The following is a 22,650-nucleotide window of genomic DNA, read 5'->3' as shown; positions in this document are numbered from 1 at the left end:
AATGATAATATATATATATATATATATATATATATATATATATTATTGTACAAAATAATAAATAATGCCATTTATTTTCTTATTGTATACAGTACACTATATTGTAATATACGGTACACTATACCTTTAAATAAACATATACTTTTATTTACTTTATTACTGTACAAAATAATAAATAAACAATGGCATTTATATTATAGTATTGTACAGTACACTATATATTTTTTATTATTTATTATTATTTATAAACTTTATTATTGTATAAATAATGATATACTGTAATGTATAAAAAATGATGTAATCTATCATATATACATGCATACATGAATAGAGATACATACATATTTCCCTCTAATCTCACAGGCTTTTTGGGCTTATATAACCTATAACCCCAGTAACTGTTTTCACTTCTGATAAATAACTGGTTTACTTGCCCTTCAAAAACTCCACTGCTCATTTCTAATCCAGAGATTGAACACCATGTAGCCTGACACTCGTATCCTTACAAACCCCTCTCTTACTCTGCAGGCTCATGGGGTCCAGCTACTAAGCCAGAGAAAGCTCAGAACAGAGTCCCACACAGGGATGCTTATCCGCTCCTCAGGGACTGTTAGAGACACTAATGGCGCTTTTCCACTGCGTGGTACGACTCGGCACGGTACGGCTCAGTACGGTACGGCACGGCTCGGTTTGGCTCGGTTTGCGTTTCCACTGCAGTTCAGTACCGCTTTAGAGTGGGCGGGATTATTCACATGTCGTTATAGTTGCGCCGCCTCTACTGCCGCGACTCCTAAAAAACTTTTTCATTCCGCGTCGCCCCATCAAGCTCTCGCTGGATCCGCCCCTCTGCGATCAACGAGAGGAACGTCTGTTCTTCCAACGCTTGGAACCCCAACCGAGGTGGTACTAAAAAAAGTACCAGGTACCAGGTACTGTACCCAGTGGAAAACCCCCCAAAAGTGAACCGTACCGAGCCGTACCGTGCCGTACCATGCAGTGGAAAAGCGCCATAAGAGAGCTCTCCCTGCATCACCCTGCTGGCAGTGAGAGGGGGTCAGGGGTGAGGGGCTGGTCACACATTCATGATCTGATATTCTGCTTGTCTGGCTGTGGGGTGATTGATGACCACAGGTTTGAAGCGGTCTGAGATTTTCTCCAGCCGTGGCTGAAGACCCTTGAGAATATAGAGAAAAAGTGTGTATAGGAATGAGATTAAGGTCTACAGCGAAAAGCCAAGATTTGATGAAATGGTTTGTTTGACGCTGATAGTCTAGTCTTAAGCATCTAGGCAAAACTGATGAAACCCCCCCAGCTTAAACCAGCCTAAGGTGCTTAGTTGGTCTGTTTGGTTGGTTTTAGATTAGTTCTAGGCACTTGTCAGTTGTCAACCAGGGAGATCGACCATCTATAAGACCCGAAGACCAGCCTATCCTAACCAACCCAAGAAACCACCTTAGGCTGTTTAAAGCTATTTTTTCCCAGCAAGGACAGTTAATTAGCATGAGGTTGAACTGAAAAACAAATGCAGAAATTGCCATGATCTAATAGGTTGTCATGCATGATTGATCTAGCTAATGGTGTTAGGATACTCATTCAATGATGTAAGCATGTAGCAGCGGTCCTTTGACCTCACCCCTTCCATCTGCAGGGTCTCCTGGGGAAACATGGGCACTTGTGCAGAGCTTCAGCCTGTGGGAACAGACAGTCTCTGTCCCCGCTGGGTCCTTGTATTCTCTTGTGTAAAAAGACACTTGAATGTTTGGTGCTGCTTACATGTTTGGATGCCACAAGTGAGTATGCAAGCACACTATTTATCAGGTACAACAGAAAACATGCAGGATACTGAAGACCATATCATTCACGTTACAAACATACAACCATCCAAATGGATTGCGGGCACTGGATGTCAATGTAACGTCAAAAAGATGTTGGACTCCAAAGTTGGACAGATGAAAAAAGTTTGGTTAAAAAAGAAAATCAGGTTGACATCAAAATCCAACTTTGGCTTGACGTCAACCTCCAACATTGGACATGTCTGTCCAATGTTGGTTGAAGAAAATGAGGTTGACATCAAAACCCAGCGCTGGCTTGATGTTAAACTTCAACACTGGACAGACATTGCATTTTGGTTTGAAATGAAAATTGTGTTGACGTCAAAACCCAACGATGGCCTGATGTCAACCTCCAACTTTGGACAAACATTGAATATTGGTTACTTAACACCACAACTTAAAATAAACAAAATATCTAAGTGTAGCATAGTTAAAATGTATGGTTGTGGGTGTTAACATTATGACTATAGCAAACTTTGGGTTTTAGTTACCATATTTTATTACTGAATGTTGCTGTATGTCAATATGATGTTGGCATGACATGTTTTAAAGACACTGAATTTTGGTTACTAAATACTTAAAACCAACAAAATATCAACATCAGCAACTGACAGTATTCTACGACAAATTAAAATTGGCATTAAAGATTGTCTTGACATTAAAATGTTTGTCACCTACCCAAATATAGTAGCATCTTATGCCACAGTTGGCCTGCTGTTAGATGATCCATGATCTGCCTCTCTAGTCTGAAACAATGCACCAGCTATGTAATTAGCTTGGGAGCTCTTTTAGAGAGTGAACTACAAATGTGGAAGTAATGCTGTTTCACTATTGTGATTTCAAGGGCCCTGGTATAGTGAAGTTTAGAGTTGTCTGTATTTCAGGATAATTTACTATGTATGAGTGCATTTTGGCATCAGGCTATTTGTTGAACACGATGTTCCCATTATTTATGCAGGCGTTGCAAACAGAGTGCACTGGCAGAGTGTTGAAAATGCCCTGGCATCACAGGCCTTCATTAATCGGTCACATCAAACCCACAGAGTACTAAAAATACATCCTCAGCATGTCACGGCAGATGAGAAGCCAAATGGAAGCGCTTAATCATAGAAAAGTTTCTTGGCCAGTTTCATGACTGTGAATACAGTCGCATTTGCTTTTTCTGTTCATAAAACCACTGTGGTCAGAAAACATTTGTTTGAATTGAGCAGTCATTTGTGACACAATAATGAGATTAATACCATTTTGCCCCAGATTTGCCATGAAAACGGTTCTTATTTTGATAACCTGAAAGAAATGCATGAGAAATTAATAGATTAGGAGAAAACAGGAAAATTTGGTGATTTAGACTTTTTGATTGAAAAATGGCGGACAGCAACAATTTATAAGGAAGAATTGATTCATAACATTTTTAAGGCAGGGCTCAATGAAATATCGAGCAAATTCAGATATGTGACAGCCATGATAAAATGAGTTATGCACTGATAACATAAGGTGAGTGAAGCATATCTGAAATCACCGTTATTAACTGCAATACACTGTCATTCCACATTCTACAGGACTGGCTGTAACATATAACTAGCAGCTGTTTGGTATTTAGGTACAAATTACATCATAAGTGTGTGAATGCAAATCAGAAAACCTACATGAAAGCTTATGTTTCTCAGATTTTCCTAGTTTTCACACACAATTCTATCTACGCGAGGCAGCTGGGAGACCCTGCCGTCAATTAGCCCTGGCAATGTTCAGCTCTGGCCTGCCTGTGAAGAACGAGGCTGCGCAGGCCACACGTATCTGCTGTGTGACAGGAGCCTGGCAGCGAGAATGCTCAGTTGGCAGAAACGGTTGGCATGGCAGTGGCACAATCCCCTCTTGGCTGTTTGGTGTTGTCTATGTGCCAGCTCTGAGCTTTGCCCCAGAGACACCCAGAGGAGACAACCGTTCCAGAGCTTGCTATACAGCTAATGGAGACATCTTTCTGACGGGAATCAGTTCTATCTTTCAGAGATCGGGGAGGTGAGGTAACGTAATCCAAAGTGATCTGAACATTACTCAAATGTATATGTTAAGGCTGGCTCATACTGGCTCAAGAAAAATGGCAACATTTCAAACATTATCAAGTTGGCTGTAGGTTTGAGAATGATGGGGAAACTGGCATGTTCACACTGCCCAGACAATCCAAGAGGGTTAACACAAGGATCCAACAAAATCCAACAACCACTGGGCCCTATGATTTCTGCGATGCTGAAAACGCAGAATCCAGTCATCCAGTCCATTTAATGTATAACGCGGAATATCACGGAATTTGCCAAATTTTGGATAAATAAAAAAAAAAATAGGTCAGTATACTTAAATCAAAACGCGATATGAACTATAGTGTCTGTGAATATTAAGCTGCAAAATACAATTTAAATAGGAATCCTGCATGTTCTGTGTGTCTCTGTGTGAATGAATGGCACAAACGTGTGGTTTTGTTTACTATATAAATTATTTAGAGATGCTTTTGATTATTAAAGTTGAATGAAACCATTAAAATGGAATCTAGAAATTAATTGAAAACACAAGATTTGGTAAAAATAAAACTAAATTTGAGGTGAAAACAATAAAAAATAAAACATTTCATAGTGCCTTAAAAATTTAATTTTTGTTAAACATTTAATTAAATACTGTTAAACTGTATAATCCAGAAAAATTAAAATGGAAAAAGCGGAACTTGGAAAAAAATTAAACGGATTTCATAGGGCCCTATGTTAGTTAGGGATGCTAACATATTAAAGTCATGTTGTAGCAAAGTAATGACAAAAATGCAGTTTTTACATACAATAGCGAAAAAGAAAAAATGTGGGGCTAGACTTAGTTCTATGCATCAGTTGTTAATTGGATAAAGGCAAATCTGAATGCAAGCTTGAGGTCGACTCTAAGAAAGGGGCGAGGTTTAAGTGACCTAAATGATTGGAGAAGTCTGGCCTACGTCACCAGACAGAGGTCTGTTGTTTCACTGGAAAATTTAGTTATGACATTTTGATTAAAATTATGGACCCAGAAACATAAGCATGCATAATCATTCATAACAACAAAATCAACAAAGTCAATAATTATTTTTAAAATTAACTGATAAATGTTCAATATTAAAATTTTATAGCTGTTATTTTGTATGAATTAATTTAAAAAGTCAATGTTAAATTCTGCAAGTGAATTCGTGCATCACATTATAATGTAAAGTATAAGAAATTGATTTTGAGATACGCTAAAGATTACATTTAACAGTTAAGTGAGCAAAAAGTAATGTAAACATAAAAAACTTTAACGATATCTGCAATGCATTTGTTGGTTCTGTTCTGTTTACCCTGGGGGGTTATCGCTGCTCTCCCTGCTCTTACCATGCTAGGCTGAATGGATGCGCAGGGAGTTCTTGCCCAGAACAGAACCATACCGCCAATCCAAACTGTATGCTAATTGTCAGTCATCTTTGACGATAGTGGTCCTGACAGAAATAGAGAAAATGAGCATGCATGAATACATATACAATATTGTTACCGGAAAAAAATACTGGAAAACATTTAGAATGAAGACTGATGATATCAATATATTGTGCATCCCTTGTGTTTTCTGGCATCTGTTGGGCCAGTGTGTACTTGCTTTTATAGTATGTACATACAGTACTCAAATGGTCCATTTATATACATATGAGATTAATTTTTGATATTCAGAAAGAGTATGGCACCAAACCTGGGCCTAGTATCAAAATATGCAAGTAGAGCAGGGCAAAATAATCAAGATAAGTGAGCACTCAAAACACACACATACATACACACATCCGTACAGGGTGACCCACCCCGTGCTTTGCGACACACGACACTTTTCTTTTGCTTTTAAAGAAGAAAAGAGGGTGGATGCAGAGCAGCAGCAACCGAGGGAGAGCAAGAGAAAGAGAAAACCACAAAGCGTCCTTTATCTGCCTCTGGATTGTACAAACACTGCTTGCCCCCACCGAGGCTCTACTCCTCTGGGGTGTGGTTAACCTCTCTGGGTTACCCACCGACCGACTCTCTAATAAGCATCTCACAAAAGCCTGGACTGTCCAAAGGGGAGGAGAAGAAAGAGGGAGAGAGGGAGAACAGGGGAAAGAGCTAAAGGGAGTAGTAGAGGGGCAGATGCCAGACACAGAGAGAGGAGCAGATGGGGCTTGATGAATCCTGAAAGGAAGGAATTGAAACCCGCTGAAGTTGCCAAAGCGGCCAGCCACAATTATCGCTGCGCCTTTGGGTTCATTGTCAATTAGAGTGGCGGTTGCGCCGAGCAGCAGCTGTGGCAGATGGCGAGCTTCCAGGAGGAGGAGGAGGCAGGGAGAGGAGATGGGACCCGGGCCATCCCCCTCGAGGCACTCGCTCTCTCGCACTCTTTCTCTCGGATAACACAGTGCTGATTTTGAAGGCCTGTAGGCCTCATATCAGAGTTACAAGCTCTCTTGGCTTCCCCTTGAGACTGAAAACTCACTCCCTTTACCTGACACTTGCTGGGCCGCATTTCTGGGTCACAGAAAGAGCCATATTTAAAATGTGCAAGCTACAGTTTGCGCTTTCACCACTCCAGCATTTTACAGTAGCTTATGTAGCATTCATGTACTAAGCAGTGCAAACACACAATGTGACAAAACCAGGATTAAAGGGATAGTTCACTCAAAAATAAAATTCTGTCATTATTTATTTACCTTTATGTTGTTCTAAATCTGTATGCTGTTATTTTTTCCATGGAACACAGAAGGAGAATTCTGAGGGCAAGTAACAAGGCACATTTAAATAGTGATAAAATGACAAAGAGCATGTAATTAGGAATAAATAAGTTCCAAATGAATAAATATCAAGTGTTCTGAAGTTATACAATATTTCTGTGTAAGGAAAATACTGAATTTGAAGACATCATTTGTTGTTAACCTTTTCTTTCCGATGAGCTCTCAAGAACTGTTGTGAATGAATCACTGAGTCTGTCAAATAAACTAGACTGGATCTGGATTAACTGGTTCACAGGAAGAAATCAAACTGGATTAATTACTTCACTAAATCAAACTGAACTGGACCAGTTAACTTAATTGAACAGAAATGGAATAATTGGTTCACTGGCTCAAATTGAAATGGATCAGCTCGTTCACTGAATCAAAGTGAACAGGATCGACTGGTTTATAGAATCAAATAGTATTGAATCAGCTGGTTCACTGAATTGAACCAAAAAGGTTCAACTGAATCAAACTGAACTGGATTAAACAGTTCAGAGTGAATTGAACAGAAACTGAATTGAACAAACTGAATCAACTGCTGGTCACTCAACTAAAGTGAACTGGATCAAATGGTGCACTGTATTGAATAACAGAATCAATTGGTTTACTGAATTGAATTAAACTGCATCAACTGTTGCAAAAAAGATTTATTCCCAAATCAGACCAATCCAGTTCAAGAGTTTGACTCATCAAATCAGTGATCCAGTTCTCAAGTTGACAGCTAAAATTATAATTGAATAACTTAAAATTTCAGTGCCTTTACAAGAGTTGAAATACAAACCACAATTCATATTTTCCTCGTTTATGTGTGTTTGGAGCTTGGAGTTGTGGTCACTATAAACTGTGATTGTGAAAGAGGATGAAACCGATGGGAAATTGCCCCTTTTGTGTTCCACAGAACAAAAAACAGCACACCTTCTGGAAGAGCATTAGGATGAGTACATATGAGAGAAAGTTTCATTTTGGGTGAACTTTTCCTTTAAAAAAAGGCCTGGGCCATTTCTGCTTATTGTTTAAACAAGCGCAATTGCTACTTATATACTGTAACAACTAGAATGCAAAATCTATATTTTTAAAATAGCTGAAGATATGACATTTCTGCTTGATTACCTCCCATGAGTTTTTCAGGAACATCACAATATTATGTTATTATTCTTGAAGCGTGTGTTGCCTTGGACACAGAGAACTGCTGAGACACTTTTCACAGCCAGACACAAACTTCCAATTCGGTTATCTATAAATATACCTTTCATAACCGCAAATGCAGCCATTAAATATTCTTCAGCAAACCGTCTCGGTCTCACAGCACAAGCACAGATTGTGCTTTCCTGCAGACCGGTGTGGCAGAAGGCGGTGGACTGAGGAGCATGTATTGTGTTGGGGTGGAATAAGGTTGAATCAGCTGAATTGGTAATGCATTGAATCAGCTTTGCTCTGCAGTGAGTCCTACTGTGGGGATTTGAGTCTTGACTCCCACAGAGTGAATGCTGAAGCACTGCTGCTCTCCCCTATAACCCCGCCACCTCTACGCTCTATAGCTGTTATTCATCACACACTCTGAGTGTGTGTGTGTTGTGTGTGTTTGTGTGGGAGAAAGAGAAACAGCAAGAGTTTGTACATGCAGGTTTGCTGAAGGACCATGTTCATACTAGGGTGTAAATCAATTAAAAATGTGAATTAATTACATGATATGCCAATTAATTAATTAAATGAATCACAATTAATCACATATACACCAGTGTTCAAAGTTTGGGGTCTTTTTTATGGAAAGAAATTAATACTTTTATTCAGCAAGGACACATAAAATTGATCAAAAGTCACAGTGGAGACTTTTAATGTTACAAAAGATTTATATTTTAATTAAATGTACCACAGTTTCTACAAAAATGTTAAACAGCATACATTTTAAACATTAGTAATAAGAGGAAATATTTCTTAAGCACCAAACCAGCATAATGAGTTCTTAAGGATCATGTGACACTGAAGTCTGGAGTAATGACTGCTGAAATCCACATCTATTTTGTAATCAAGTTTTTCCTTTTTTACCAGGTAAAGAATGCATTGTATTACACAGTCCAAAGTTTTTAAATTGTTGGACCATATACACATGCAGACCGAAGTCATCTTCACATTTTTAAGACAGCGACAAGTTTAAAACTTTGAAAAACACATCTCCAGGCCCCTGCATACTGTTTAATTTTGTTGAACAAAGCTTGTTTAGTTTTTTTTAAGTTGAACTTCTTTTAACTTTACATGGTGTTTTAAAACACTGGAATAGCACTTTAGAATGCAAAAACACACTTGTATGATCCAGCCCCTAGGGGGCATAATTTATCGCGTTCATTTTTAAACAAGGTTTGTATATGTTGCATGTTTATCTCTAAACACTGCATGTTTAGATGTCTCTGAATCATCGTATATGCAGTTTAAAGCACAGGCTCCCACTCAGCTGGAATTAAGCCCCTCGGCCCCCGCCTGTAGATGGGAGTGTGCCCTGCTGCTGCTCGAGCCTGCAGGGGCCCATACAAACACACACACATGCACACCCTCCACTCCAAGTTTCCACAGTGACGCCTGCACTGCGCTCCCCCCTCACCTCTCTCCTGTCCCCTGCTTTGTCATGCTGTTTCTTTGGGAGCAGGGCAGCTGATAGAGGGGAGGGTGCGTGGGTGACGGAGCAGCACTAAGGCTGGGTGGGAGTCAAACCCTCCATCTGCTCATGAGAAGCTCACAGGTCATGGCTCACAACAATGGCCATTAGCAATGCTGACAGGCGGGTCAGGAGGCCTCATTGCCATGGAGACCGGGGCAATGTGGGCTGAGGGGTCTCGCTTTAGCCACTGCTATGCAGACATATGACTGGACTCTTTTCATTAGCACAAGAAAGTGAGGTGTAAACTTTTCTTGGGACTTCTGTCTGAACGTCATCTTCCTACTACAGCCAGATGGTCAAAACAAATTTAGTTTAGGATTCAAGTTTAAAGTCTGTGTGTGTGCTGATGAAGAGAAATTACAGACAGTTTGACAGCTGATTATTATTGATGGTGCAAAAGTTTGTCTGTTATATAAATTGTGATGACTGAGGCTCTGATTTTGAATAAGGCCAGAAATAAACACTACGCCAGTGGTTCTCAATTGGTTTTGAATAAGGACACAGATTTAACTTTGGACATTGAGTGGCAACCCAACATAGCACAATGAAGTCATGGGTCCAACAATATGCTAAATTATTAACATGACATAGGACAAATAGGAATATTGACAATTTTGATTTCTAGATGTCTGGTAAGTAAGTGTGATTTTATGCTCCTAACTAGTGGTAATATTGTTAATGAAAACTAAAAATGTAAATGCAAAAAAAACAAAACAAAACAAAACAAAATAAAATAAAATTGACATGACTGGAAAAAATCTGATTCAATCTCTGAAATATGACTCTAAAACTAACTAAAACCAAAATGTTTTAGATAGTGTATTGGTATATACATGATATATTATAAATAGTGCTGTCAAGCGATTAATCGCGATTAATCGCACCCAAAATAAAAGTTTTTGTTTACATAGTATGTGTGTGTGTTCTGTGTATATTTATTATGCATATATAAATACACACCCATGCATGCATATATTTAAGGAAAATATGTTACATTTATTTATTAAATATATTTATATATAAATTATATTAAAGGGGTCATATGATGCGATTTCATTTTTTCCTTTCTCTTTGGAGTGTTACAAGCTCTTGGTGCATAAAGAAGATCTGTAAAGTTGCAAAGACTAAAGTCTCAAATCCAAAGAGATATTCTTTATAAAAGTTAAGAGTTAGCCACACCTACCTAAAACGGCTCGTTCGAACACGCCCCCACATATCTACGTCACTATGTAGGAAGATTTGCATAACGCCGCCCAAACGTTCACGCAAAGAAAGAAGGCGTAACTTATATTCTCGCTGTAGTATTGTTGTTGCCATGTCGTGAAGACGCTGTGTTTCGTTGTGAAAGCGAAACTACTTTGTTTGGTATTTATATATATATATATATATATATATATATATATATAATAAATATACACAGTACACACAGATATATTATGTAAATAAAAACGTTTTTTTGGAATGCTATTAATCGCTAATTAATCGTTTGACAGCACTAATTATAAAATATAAAACATTTACAACCCGTCTGCTTTAAACATTAAAGTGCCACTAGATATGAATACCATCAGACAATGAAGTGCAATGAAATTTAATGCCGTTAAACAATTTTAAATGATACAACTTAGCACATCTTTAGCAGCTCTAAAAACTAAAACTGAAATCTAAATAAACTGAAATGAATCAAATTAAACTTTTTTGTTCATGGTTTGTCACAAAACCTGTCCATCCTGGCACATGGCCTTAAGAGGACAGTTCAGCTGAAAATAAAAATTCTGTCATGATTTACTCACTTGCGTGTTGTTTCAAACCTGTTCTTTTGAGGAACATAAAAGATATTTTGAGAGATGCCTTTCTTTTGTTCATACAATGAAAGTCAATGGTAACTAAAACGGATCACAGATTCAAATTTCAGCTGAACAATTATTTTATAATTTAATTAGCCAAAATGCAAAATTAGGCATTTCAATGTAATTATTTGCATTTAGCACTGTAATTTCCCCTGCTGTCTATGACTGGCCCTATCAGAACAGACCTGTGATGTATTTTTGGCAAGTTGAGAAGCACTTCTCTAAACAAATATGCAATTGCACACATTGAAAGTGTGAGTTGTACATACTTAATACAGAGTTTGTGTTACTGTGGCGGAACCAACCCTCAGCTCGTAAAAGAGGATGACAGTTGTTGACCTGAAATTGACTGTAGAAGACGACAGATAATAATAATAATGTCTGTTATAGCGCCCCTTGTGTCAAGGTTTATAATGCAACACATGAAATTGAGCTTGTGATGTATCTGTGTTCATACATTTAGCAGAGAATTACAAAGCAAAGCACTACTGGTGCTTGGGTCACAGTGTTCAGAGCACAGCTTGATCACATGACCATGAGTGTACCAAAACAATCAAACAGGACGGGAACCACAATCAGCACACTGGAAACTCGACAACATAAAATGATGAGGATTTGATCTACCTCCCATTGTCCAGATCTAAGCTGACAGATGTTTCAATATACCCAGGGTGGTTTTACAGGATTCAAATCACCAGGACCACATGCTGCTTTATCCCACAGGATCCGAAAAACAGTGACGTAGCCTAGAAATTCAGATCACAGATTCAAAACAGGTCATTTTCAGAAAGCAAACGACACCAACAACTAAGAACACTGATTACCTCTCCTGACTTTCTAGTCGTCCATCCTTCCTCCCTCCATCTGTACACAAGCCCACCCTGCATGCTGGGTGTCTGTAAGCTTCAATCTCATCAGACATAATTTTTTCATATTCAGCCTCCCTGCAGTAATTAGGTTCATGAGGAGTTCATTAAACAAAAGAGGCATTAATCTTGCACGCTGTAATCCCTCTGTTTGTTTTTGTCCCTCCAGACGGTTTGTCTAGCTGCAGACAGTTTGTTTACTGGGACACTCCGAGGAGCTCGTCCACACTGTTTTGATATCAGTGCGAGAACATTTTCTTCGTCTTCTCGCACATACATATGAATTTGTCTGGTTGATGGCCCTGAAAATGAGTGAAAAGTTTACTCTATCACGTTGTCAGAAAGTAAATTCTACTACCACTCTCTCTCTTTATCACCCTGTAAAGTGTGTAAAACCCATTCCCTCTCTCTCCCGATGCCTCCCAGGTTTCTCTCCCTGATGTGAGAACTTATCTGCCCACTGGAGTTGAGTGGCAGGCAGCTTTTAGCGAGATAGAGCCGGGTTCCTGTTCCTGCAGGACTTAATCGCTCAGACATAGAGAGAGCGAGTTGCCGTGGAGGTATCGATTTGCAGAGGAAAGCAGAAACACCGTTTCCAGCTACTCCAGATAGCACAGAGCTCAGGGAGAACTCGCTGTTGCACAAGACAACAGGCCACTGACCTATTTTAAAAGCTGCTTGCTGGGAGAACTTAAAACTACGGGGCAGAAAACAGCTTTATGGCCTGCGCTTTCGTGCCAAAGTCGATTGCTGCAAGTGTGCATTGCTTGTGTTTTCCAGCAATAGAAACTTAACTTATAGTTTTCATGCAGTGGAATAAACAATAAATCAGCCTGGACTTATGTTTATTAGTGTATCTACTTCAACTCAACACCTAATATCTAAAGGCAGCTTCATGAAACATTACATAAGCTGCAAATAAAATATAATAAATATAATATAATACAATAGAATAGAATTAGTGCTGTCAAACGATTAATCGTGATTAATCGCATACAAAAGTTTTTGTTTGCATAATATATGTGTGTGTTCTGTGTGTTTATTATGTATATATATATATATATATAAATACACACATATACAGCATATATTTTGAAAATATTTACATGTATTTACATGTCTATAGTTATATTCATACAATTTATATTATAAATAAATATATTTAATATATAAACAAATTTTTTTTCTGAAATATATACATGCATGTGTGTGTATTTATATATACATAATAAATATACACAGTACACATACATATACATATATTATGTAAACAAAAACGTTTATTTTGGATGCGATTAATCGTTTGAAAGCACTAAATATAATATAATATAATATAATATAATATAATATAATATAATATAACAAATCACCCAGAATAATACAAACTAGAATAGGGAGGGATATGGGAAGTAGTGAAAGCATAGAATAATTTTTTTTCTTCTTGAATACTGACAGGGATTTGGCTAAAAATCATTCCAACTAACTAAAACCAAAATGTTTTAGATAGTGTATTGGTATATACATGATATATTATAAATAGTGCTGTCAAACGATTAATCGCGATTAATCGCATCCCAAATAAAAGTTTTTGTTTACATAGTATGTGTGTGTGTTCTGTGTATATTTATTATGCATATATAAATGATATGGGAAGTAGTGAAAGCATAGAAGATTTTTTTTCTTCTTGAATACTGACAGGGATTTGGCTAAAAATCATTCCACCTCCAATGAACAATAAACGAAAATGTTCTGGAAAGTGATGGAACAGCAAATTAAAATTTTCTGAAATAATGTTTAAAATATTATGTATAATATAATGCTTGAAATATTATATGTAATATACTGTTTAAAATATTATATTACATATACTTTATATTCTAAACATCATTTTAAATGGAATTAATATGCGGTTGCTGTCTACGTTATCTTTAATTCTCACATTTGAGCCTTGTGTTGACTTAATTAAGTGCCCTTCACAGAAGCCATTGTGCAGATTATCTTCTCTTGTTTTGGGGTGACTGTCTTCTTCATAATAGTCTGACATCACCCAATGACTCCAAGCTTTCGCTGACTGCGGATTGGAAGATATAAACTAATTGGAAAATAACAAAAGGTACACGGCGGGGCAATTAATTCTATAATAATTCACTCCAAACATTCATATAACGTGGGCTGAAAATCTTGGCCTTGCCAGAGGATACTTGCTTTCTTTGTTTTTTAACTTCCATGCTCTGTTTGCTTTTGCATTGCTTATTTCCCAGAACCAACACTGGTATTAAATTATCCAGTTATCTGCAGAAATCATGAAGATACTCAAAAGATACCAAAACAAAACCCAGGGAGCAGCTGTTCTGACTTCAACAGAGCCTTTCAACCAATTTTTTTGCTCTCTCTTGGCCATTACGCAGCTTTGCCAACTCTTCTGCAGTAGGATATGGAACCTGGGCAGGGTCATGGTTTGGTAATGATGAAGCTTCAGAAGCCCTGCTAAGTGCTAGGCTTCTTAACCTGATTACTGAGCTCATGCACACTGCCAGAGAGAAGAATATTCATTAGGGACCCACTGAGAGAACTGATAAAACAGCAGACAGCTGCACCGCCGCGTCTGCACCCTCGCTACGTGCGTGAAATGCAGACATTAGCATGTGAAAGAGACAGCCTTCCTGGGCCCCTTAGCAATAACGCTAGGCTTTAGAATGCCGCTTATTCGCCCATTGCTCTGTTACAACATCTTTTCGCCAGTCCTCCAGTCACAGTAAATTATCTACTTTTCAAGTTACGCCCTGAAATTGAAGAGGTCTAGAACAGTAAGTGTGCAGTCTTTAAGACCCATAAATATGTCCTAAGATTGTTTTCGGTTTGGTGTAACAGGATCGTGCTTCCTTACACTTTTGTTGTGAACAAATTCAACGATTATATAAAGGGTACTGTCCTGTTTCATTTTTGCAATAATTATAGGCTTGAAGACATTATTTATGATTTGGTTTAACCTAAATGAAAATATAATATTGTCTATATATAAAAAAAAAAAGATATATATATATATAGCTTAAATATTCTAATAATTTTTAGAAAATAAAATCATAGAAAGATTTTCGCCAGTCCTCCAGTCACAGTAAATTATCTACTTTTCAAGTTACGCCCTGAAATTGAAGAGGTCTAGAACAGTAAGTGTGCAGTCTTTAAGACCCATAAATATGTCCTAAGATTGTTTTCGGTTTGGTGTAACAGGATCGTGCTTCCTTACACTTTTGTTGTGAACAAATTCAACGATTATATAAAGGGTACTGTCCTGTTTCATTTTTGCAATAATTATAGGCTTGAAGACATTATTTATGATTTGGTTTAACCTAAATGAAAATATAATATTGTCTATATATAAAAAAAAAAAGATATATATATATATAGCTTAAATATTCTAATAATTTTTAGAAAATAAAATCATAGAAAGATTAAAAAAATTTATCAATGGAAAAAATTATATTTTGTCAATATAAGATTGTTATATCTATTTTTAAGTTAAATAAGTAATTTAACTTAAAAATAGATTTAGTAGTTAAAAAATGAAATACCAGTCACAGGCATTCAGCATGAGTCGTGTGCTTCCTTTCACTTTTGCTGTGAACAGATTCAATGATTATATAAAGGGTATTGTCCTGTTTCATTTTTTATTTTTCCAATAATTATAGGTTTGAAGATGTTATTTATGATTTGGTTTAACTTAAATGAAAAGATAATGTTGTCTATCAAATCCAAGAATAAAAATTATAATATATGTTTTAAATAATTATAGCCTAAAAAAATAAAATCATAGAAAATAAGATAAAGATTTGATCCATGAAAAAAATTCTGATTTTATCAATATAAGATTGTTGCATTCATTTTTAAGTTAAATAAGTAAAAGCTAAATACCATTTGATTTTATATGAAGATTTAAACAAATCAAATCAAATAAATAAATAAAAACAATTATCCATTAAATTCAAATAATTTTTAGAACTATTTTTAAGTTACATATTAATTAAGTTTAAATACAATTTGATTTAATATAAATATTAAATCAGATCAAACGGTATCTTAACATATAAAATATAATAAAATTATATATATTTTTTTTTACAAGAAATCCAAACACAAAAAAGGTAAATTAACAATTGAGAGCAATTGATTTTTATTACTTTTAAAATTGATAAATATATTACAACTATAAGACTTATACAACTATAAATACTAAAGGCTTTTAGCGGTAGACTGGGCCTCTACGGGCTGTTGATATTGCATTAATCATGCTCTTCTCTCACGCCAGTTTGTGTGGCGTGTCAACTAGCATACATTTAAAGCAGCAGCATGCTTGAGTTCTCTGCCTAACGCATCTGTAAATGTCATAAAACATCAATTATAGCTGCCTGCTGCAAGAGGGTTCTTGACATTTCACGCTATTTTGAGTTCCAGGCAGAATCCATGACACCGGCTCCATTTTCTGTTTGTCTGCTGTATTGCAGCAGCCCTGTGGTTTAGTCTGCCTCTTTTTCTGTACTTGTATCAATAAAACATATAAACAGATGGAAACCTTATCAAATTGGTCCATAAAATGTGCTCTTAGCTGTGCAGATGTAGGGAGCCAGATCAGATCTGCTGAGTATGAATCCAATTATCTGTCATGAATGTGGTTCTGTTCTGCTGGGACTCATTTTTTATTTATTTATTTATATTTTTGCACTAGTATTAGTGCCTTAAAATCAATAACGTCCCATAGGCTCAGTTAATTTAATTGATGGTACACAGAAAATATTTTAATTTGGAGCTGCTTGATACTCAAGCGCTTTATCTATGGCGTGCATAGTCACTGGCAAAGAGACCAGGAAAAAATAACCATACCCAATGTATACCAATGATTTTCTTACCAAACCTGTTTGTTAATTAAGAGAATATTTAAATATCTATTCTAAAACAAATATTTTACATTATTTAGTCAGGGGCATGAGAGAAGAGCAGTAGAAGATTTGGTAGCCAAATGTAGAAATAAATAAAACAGATAACACCATGTTTTCACCAACACAGTGAAATTGCCTTTTACAGCTGATCAGTTGTTCTTGTTCAGACACTTGTTGTTGAAACTTTTGTTGACCTTTTGTTCAGTGAATTAAATTGTACAAGCATTACACTGCCGTCTGGTTTTATTTAAAGATATAGGTTCTTGTAAAGCTTGTTTATTTGAAACAGTGTTAAAATAAATGGAATTGCTCCTACATTGCCTCCACACTCAAATCTACATTTAAGGTTACCACAGGTTACTTATACAGTATATTCCATCTTTTGTCATTGATAAGTTGTTCCAGTGTTGGAAACAAGCCACAAGATGAATTACTTCTTGCCAATAGCTCGTTAACCAACAGAACCAGACTCTAGGAAGTCTGTCAGGTCACCAAAGGGCCGTTATGTACACTTTCTGTTGTGATGCCTTATTCTTTACACCAGCAGGCCGTTTAAACAGACAGCTGACCCAGCATTGGAGGAGTTCATGAATAAGCCAACCAGGATTCCAGTAGGGTTGCGATGATGCTTTCAGTCTGGAGCACACCTCTCTATCATGAGATCTTACAATTCCCATTTTGTTAACATTTTTATGCTCTACAAATAGATATTACATTGTACCTGCCGTATCATACATAAAACTTTAGTTACAATATTCCTCAAAGGTCAAAATAAATGAGTTAGTAGTTAAAAATAATATACCAGTCACCGGCATTCAGCATGAGAATTTTCTGAAGATCTCTGAGTAGGTAGGTAATCTGATCCCTCATATTTATGAGACAAACACACAGGTTAGATTTAGAATTAAAATTACAAAACACATCTAGATGACCTGACCACCTCGAGACCCCAATACAGCTTTAAACAGAGAAACTGTTTGAAGGCTCTTAAGGGTTCAGAGTATGTTTAGACGTAAAGCCCAGTAACATTACTGTTTCTGTTCTTCCAGTTCTATTCACTAGGGCAGGAAACTAACCCTTGACCGAATACCCTAACCGAATGACAGAAAGAAAGACACTGGGGGACATGAGAGTGGCATAGGAAGAATGATGGAGATGAAGAGGGAAAGCTAGGAAATGAGAAAGGGAAGACAGAATGTGAGAAGAAAAAGAAAAGAGTGAGTGGTCGTAAGGTGTAAGTGGGCCAGAGCGAGGGGCGGGAGGGGAGTTGAGTGACAGCTCGGTGATGGATTGTGGTCTGAATCACTGCTTATGCCCACTTCACACTCACTCTAACTCACAGCGCTCTGACAGCCGTCCATCGCTCTCTTTGTAAACATACAGTCAGCCTTATATTCCGAGGTCAGGACCAGGACTTCAGAGAACCGCAATCATTTGGCCCCTCTCTCTCTCTCTCTCTCTCTCTCTCTCCTCTCTATTTCTTTGTTCGCCATTCATAATCTCTTTAATCATTTACAGCATGCTAATATTGGAACACTAGCAGCACCGCAGTTGGTTTGAGACAATTAATAAAAGGGTCAAAGATAAATAACAGTAGGAAAAGGAAAAAACTATTTTAAAAAGTTCTTAGAAATGTGCTTGGATTTTGAAATCTTGAATGTATATCTTACAATTAAATGCATGTGAGCACAACTTACTCATCATTGAAAAAGTATATATTAATATAAAATATGTATTAAGATCATACATATAATCAATCTCTAATAATATATTAGAAAACAGATTCAAATATCATGATTCATTAATTTAAACAGTAAAATAAAATATTTGAACATTTTAACAAAAAATTAAAAACAACTTTCTTTTAATAAAATTATTATTATATTATAATATATTATCTTATCTTATATGAATCATTAATATTAACACATGCCTGAAAATAATAAAATAAAATGTGAACATTTTAACAAAAAAATTAAAAACTAACTTAATATAATACAATTCCAAAATTATTTTATATTATATGTTATATAATTATATTAAATTCCAAACAACTCAAAGTATTATTTTTTAAGAATTTTACCTTTTTATTTAGGCTTCATAATTATATCCGTACAATTAAAATTAAATATTAATTCATAAATTAAAAACATGTTTGCCATTTAAGAGGTGTATTTAAGTCACTGTATATATGAATTTCTGAATAAATGAATAGATCCAGAGGAAAAAAAATAGAAAATTGCTTCATGTCACTGACTTGTAATTTGGTCACTGTTGAACAAGAGCTTTGTACACATACTTAAACAGCTGCCCCATATCAGAATTTCTATAAATAAACCATTTAAAAACACCTTTGTTATTATATACAACATAAAGATCTACTGTATACTGTATTCTTTTTTATATCATATCTGCATTTTCAATTGTTTTTCAAACATAATTAAAGCCAGCACTCATTCTAATTATTTAGAATGGGCATGTCTTTACAATTTTATAATTTCTTTCACCACTGATTCATCCCCATTAGCATATTTTCATTAACCTTGGAGAATTAATAATTTACAAGTCTCCGAAAGATGAGTTATGCTGCTTTTGAGAGTGGATTTGCAAAAGCCAAGCTTTCTTATTTTGTCTGGTACAGTAAGACAGGCCTCGGAGATGACAGGAATAATTAGCCGCACCTGAAGCGACTCTACCCACACACACACACACACAGAGGAGGAGGAGGCTGGAGGTGAAGCGAGGTGCTGCAACCTGAAACCTGAGCTGATGGGAGACTCCCCGACCCCCACTTCCCTAGGCTCCCCGAGGAGGTGGAAGGTGGGGTGAATGGGGGCTCCTCATTAGTACAGTATGGCTGGTACAATGGGGATGTCAAGGCGTCCATGTTACCTCATCAGACCCCAGGGCACTCAAACTGGAAACAAAGGCTTGAGACTGGGAGGGGCTGCACAAAATCGTATAAGCAGAAGTGTATCTTGTGTGTTTTTTTATTTTGACCAAATGGACATTTACAGTCAGAGGAATGGTTTCTGTTAGCAATTAGGCCCTAGATTGGGTTAAAAGGAGAGTGTGAAAACACATAAAACACTCACTTCCGAGTGTTTACTCACTCTGCGCCCTCCTTTGGGGTTCTCCCATGTGTGGAGGTGGAAAGAGAGAGAGAGAGAGAGAGAGAGAGAGAGAGAGATTGTTTCAGTACCCCTTAAGATGCAAAATTTCATGGCTTTAAAATCATTTAATTTTGCAGCTGTCACATCAGATTATTGATACGCATGGATTCGCTTTTATCCTCCTGCGCTTGGGGGTCTGTGCTATACAATGTCAATATATTTCTGCTGGGCAATTTATTACTTTTATTCTAGCTCTGTGTACATTTCAGCTGCTAAAAGAGAGAAAATAGCACACCATACATTAGTGTCATCCTTAATCAATCTTAAACGGAATCTATTTGAAGATAAACCAGAAAACAGGAGCCATACAAAAGTAATGAACCTCCATGTGGCTTCCTGGGGAATACATCCAATCTTGTATTTTCTGAGAACCCCCATCTCCCTCCCACACCTTTATTAGCATGCATGGAGCACAGCAAGAGCTTCAACTCTGGGGAGGAGCTCCAAAATTAATTTTCCTTTTTCTTTCTTTTCGTTTTTGTTTGATGAAGCTCGTGGTGGAATAAAAACAACTAAAAGTCTCTTTCAACCTGACCGCCGGCACTAGAAGAGGCGCAGCTGAATATTAAAGTTTCGAAAGGAGCAAACATCCTCTCTTAGGTTTTCATGGCAACACATGAAAAGTAGTTTAGACTTTGCTTTGATTTATTGCATAATTTCACATGAAACAAACCTATTTTAAATGAAATAAGGCAATGAAAACAACACAATTCGGTTTTCCAAATTTGCACGTCCTGCTACAAAGTACTATTTTCTAAATGGTTTGATTTTGTATATGCAAATGAGGCTGGTAATTAACAGTGCAAGTGTCAGAGACTTGGCAGTGTGGTGTGATGTGATCTATTATGCTCTCCACACAGAAAAAGATTATGAATTCATAAATAACATCACACACAAGGTAATTAGTCTATAGCGGAGAAACCAGCAAAAAAAAAACACAAAAAAAACAGGCCAGATAAACATCATCAGCGCAGTAATTGCATTTTGAGTCCCATTTTCTATTAGGATCTCTACAGTGTGCCTTTTAGCTTCCCAGAATTACAGTGTGCCCGAATAAATATTGTATAACAGTTCTAGCTGTCTAATGTGATTGCATCATCCACACAGGTGTATAATGCGATTACGTGACTGTTTAGTTAGATGCTAAAATACACTGGGATGATAAAACAGCACTGGAATATAGTCTGTAAACTGCAACAGTTTTTCAGTGCTAAAATATAACAAAGCACAGAGAAGCAGTTCAGATTCAGGGGATTTGAGTGTGCCTCTTAGCGTAATGTTAATAGGCCTAATGATGTAAGCCTGCATCATGATCTATACAGATAATAGAAGAATGAGTCATCCACGCCTCAGACTCCAGCGCCTGTCTGTGGCTTCATATTCCATCAGGATGTGTTCGGCTAAACAAATCTCTGAGGACTTTACAAGATGCTTTTAGCCTCATCTACAGCTGAAGATGGCATATGCTGCCTTCAAGCGCATGCATGCCCAGAATCTTGGGTTTTCACCCCTAGATGGACTGATTCAGGAAGCATTTCTATGGCTGTATGTCATGTAGGCACATTGCTTCCAACTTCACATCTTGGCGAGTTTTTTGCCAGTAAATACAAATTTATTTTGGTCATTCAAGTGCATGTAACTCAATTAGGATATTTTTGACTTCCCTTGAAGGCTGTAGTAATGATGTCACCTAGAAATAAAACTTTGTTAGGGCAATTAATATGTGCAAGAAGAGTATCAGTTGAGAAAAAGTTTACAGTAGAAGGTATGCTAATGAGCAAACAAACAAGTTCCCTTACTGACAGCTAGAATCCAGTCAGGAGATTGACTGCAATAAGTCTAACTGAACAAAGTATCACTTTTCTAGTTGTTATGCCTTTCTACTGAATTAAACATCAGAGCCAATTACGGCTTTTAGATCTTACCAATGTTTGCATTTCAGACTGAATAATTAAAATATAAATAAATTACTTAGCACAAACCTATTCTGACCTTCCTAACACACCTTCCAGTCACAATTAACTGATTCTCAGATACGAGTGTCTTTATGAAAAACCTTATTTTATTCCAGGTTCAAAATAAATCACTAATTTATACTACCACTGAGATTTCTGTTCCTATAGAAAATTATTAATCGCACATCATGCACTAAATCAAACCTGCATGAATAAACTCTCATGGGTCAACTGCATGTAAATAAAATTCTCTCAGTTTCTAGTGGAGATCATCTCAGCCATATGAGCAGAAAGCAAGCTAAAGATTTCCACTGAGAGAAGGATGTGCAGCTGTCGTCTTTTCAGATTGACCCCATAAGGCCGCTACTAATTGGTGATCTAAGAAGCAAAGCCACAAGCAAAGTGTAACAAACGCAGGGATTATGAATGATAACGGACACCGGCTCGCTGGATAGAGGCTTGCATTTGAGATAATAAATTTGAAGGTGATTCTGAATGCATTAGTCACCCTGAGAGATATAACAGAAGCACACAAGACTACCTAACTCACCCATATTGCATCTGAAAATTATTTTCCTGCCTGAAACTCATCCCCCCCCCCCCACGCTATGAG

Source organism: Sinocyclocheilus rhinocerous, unplaced genomic scaffold (genome assembly GCF_001515625.1).
Source record: "Sinocyclocheilus rhinocerous isolate Xijiao unplaced genomic scaffold, SAMN03320098_v1.1 scaffold271, whole genome shotgun sequence".
Classification (NCBI taxonomy): domain Eukaryota; kingdom Metazoa; phylum Chordata; class Actinopteri; order Cypriniformes; family Cyprinidae; genus Sinocyclocheilus; species Sinocyclocheilus rhinocerous.
The sequence above is the reverse complement of the archived record's forward strand: the minus strand, read 5'-3'. Positions refer to the sequence as shown.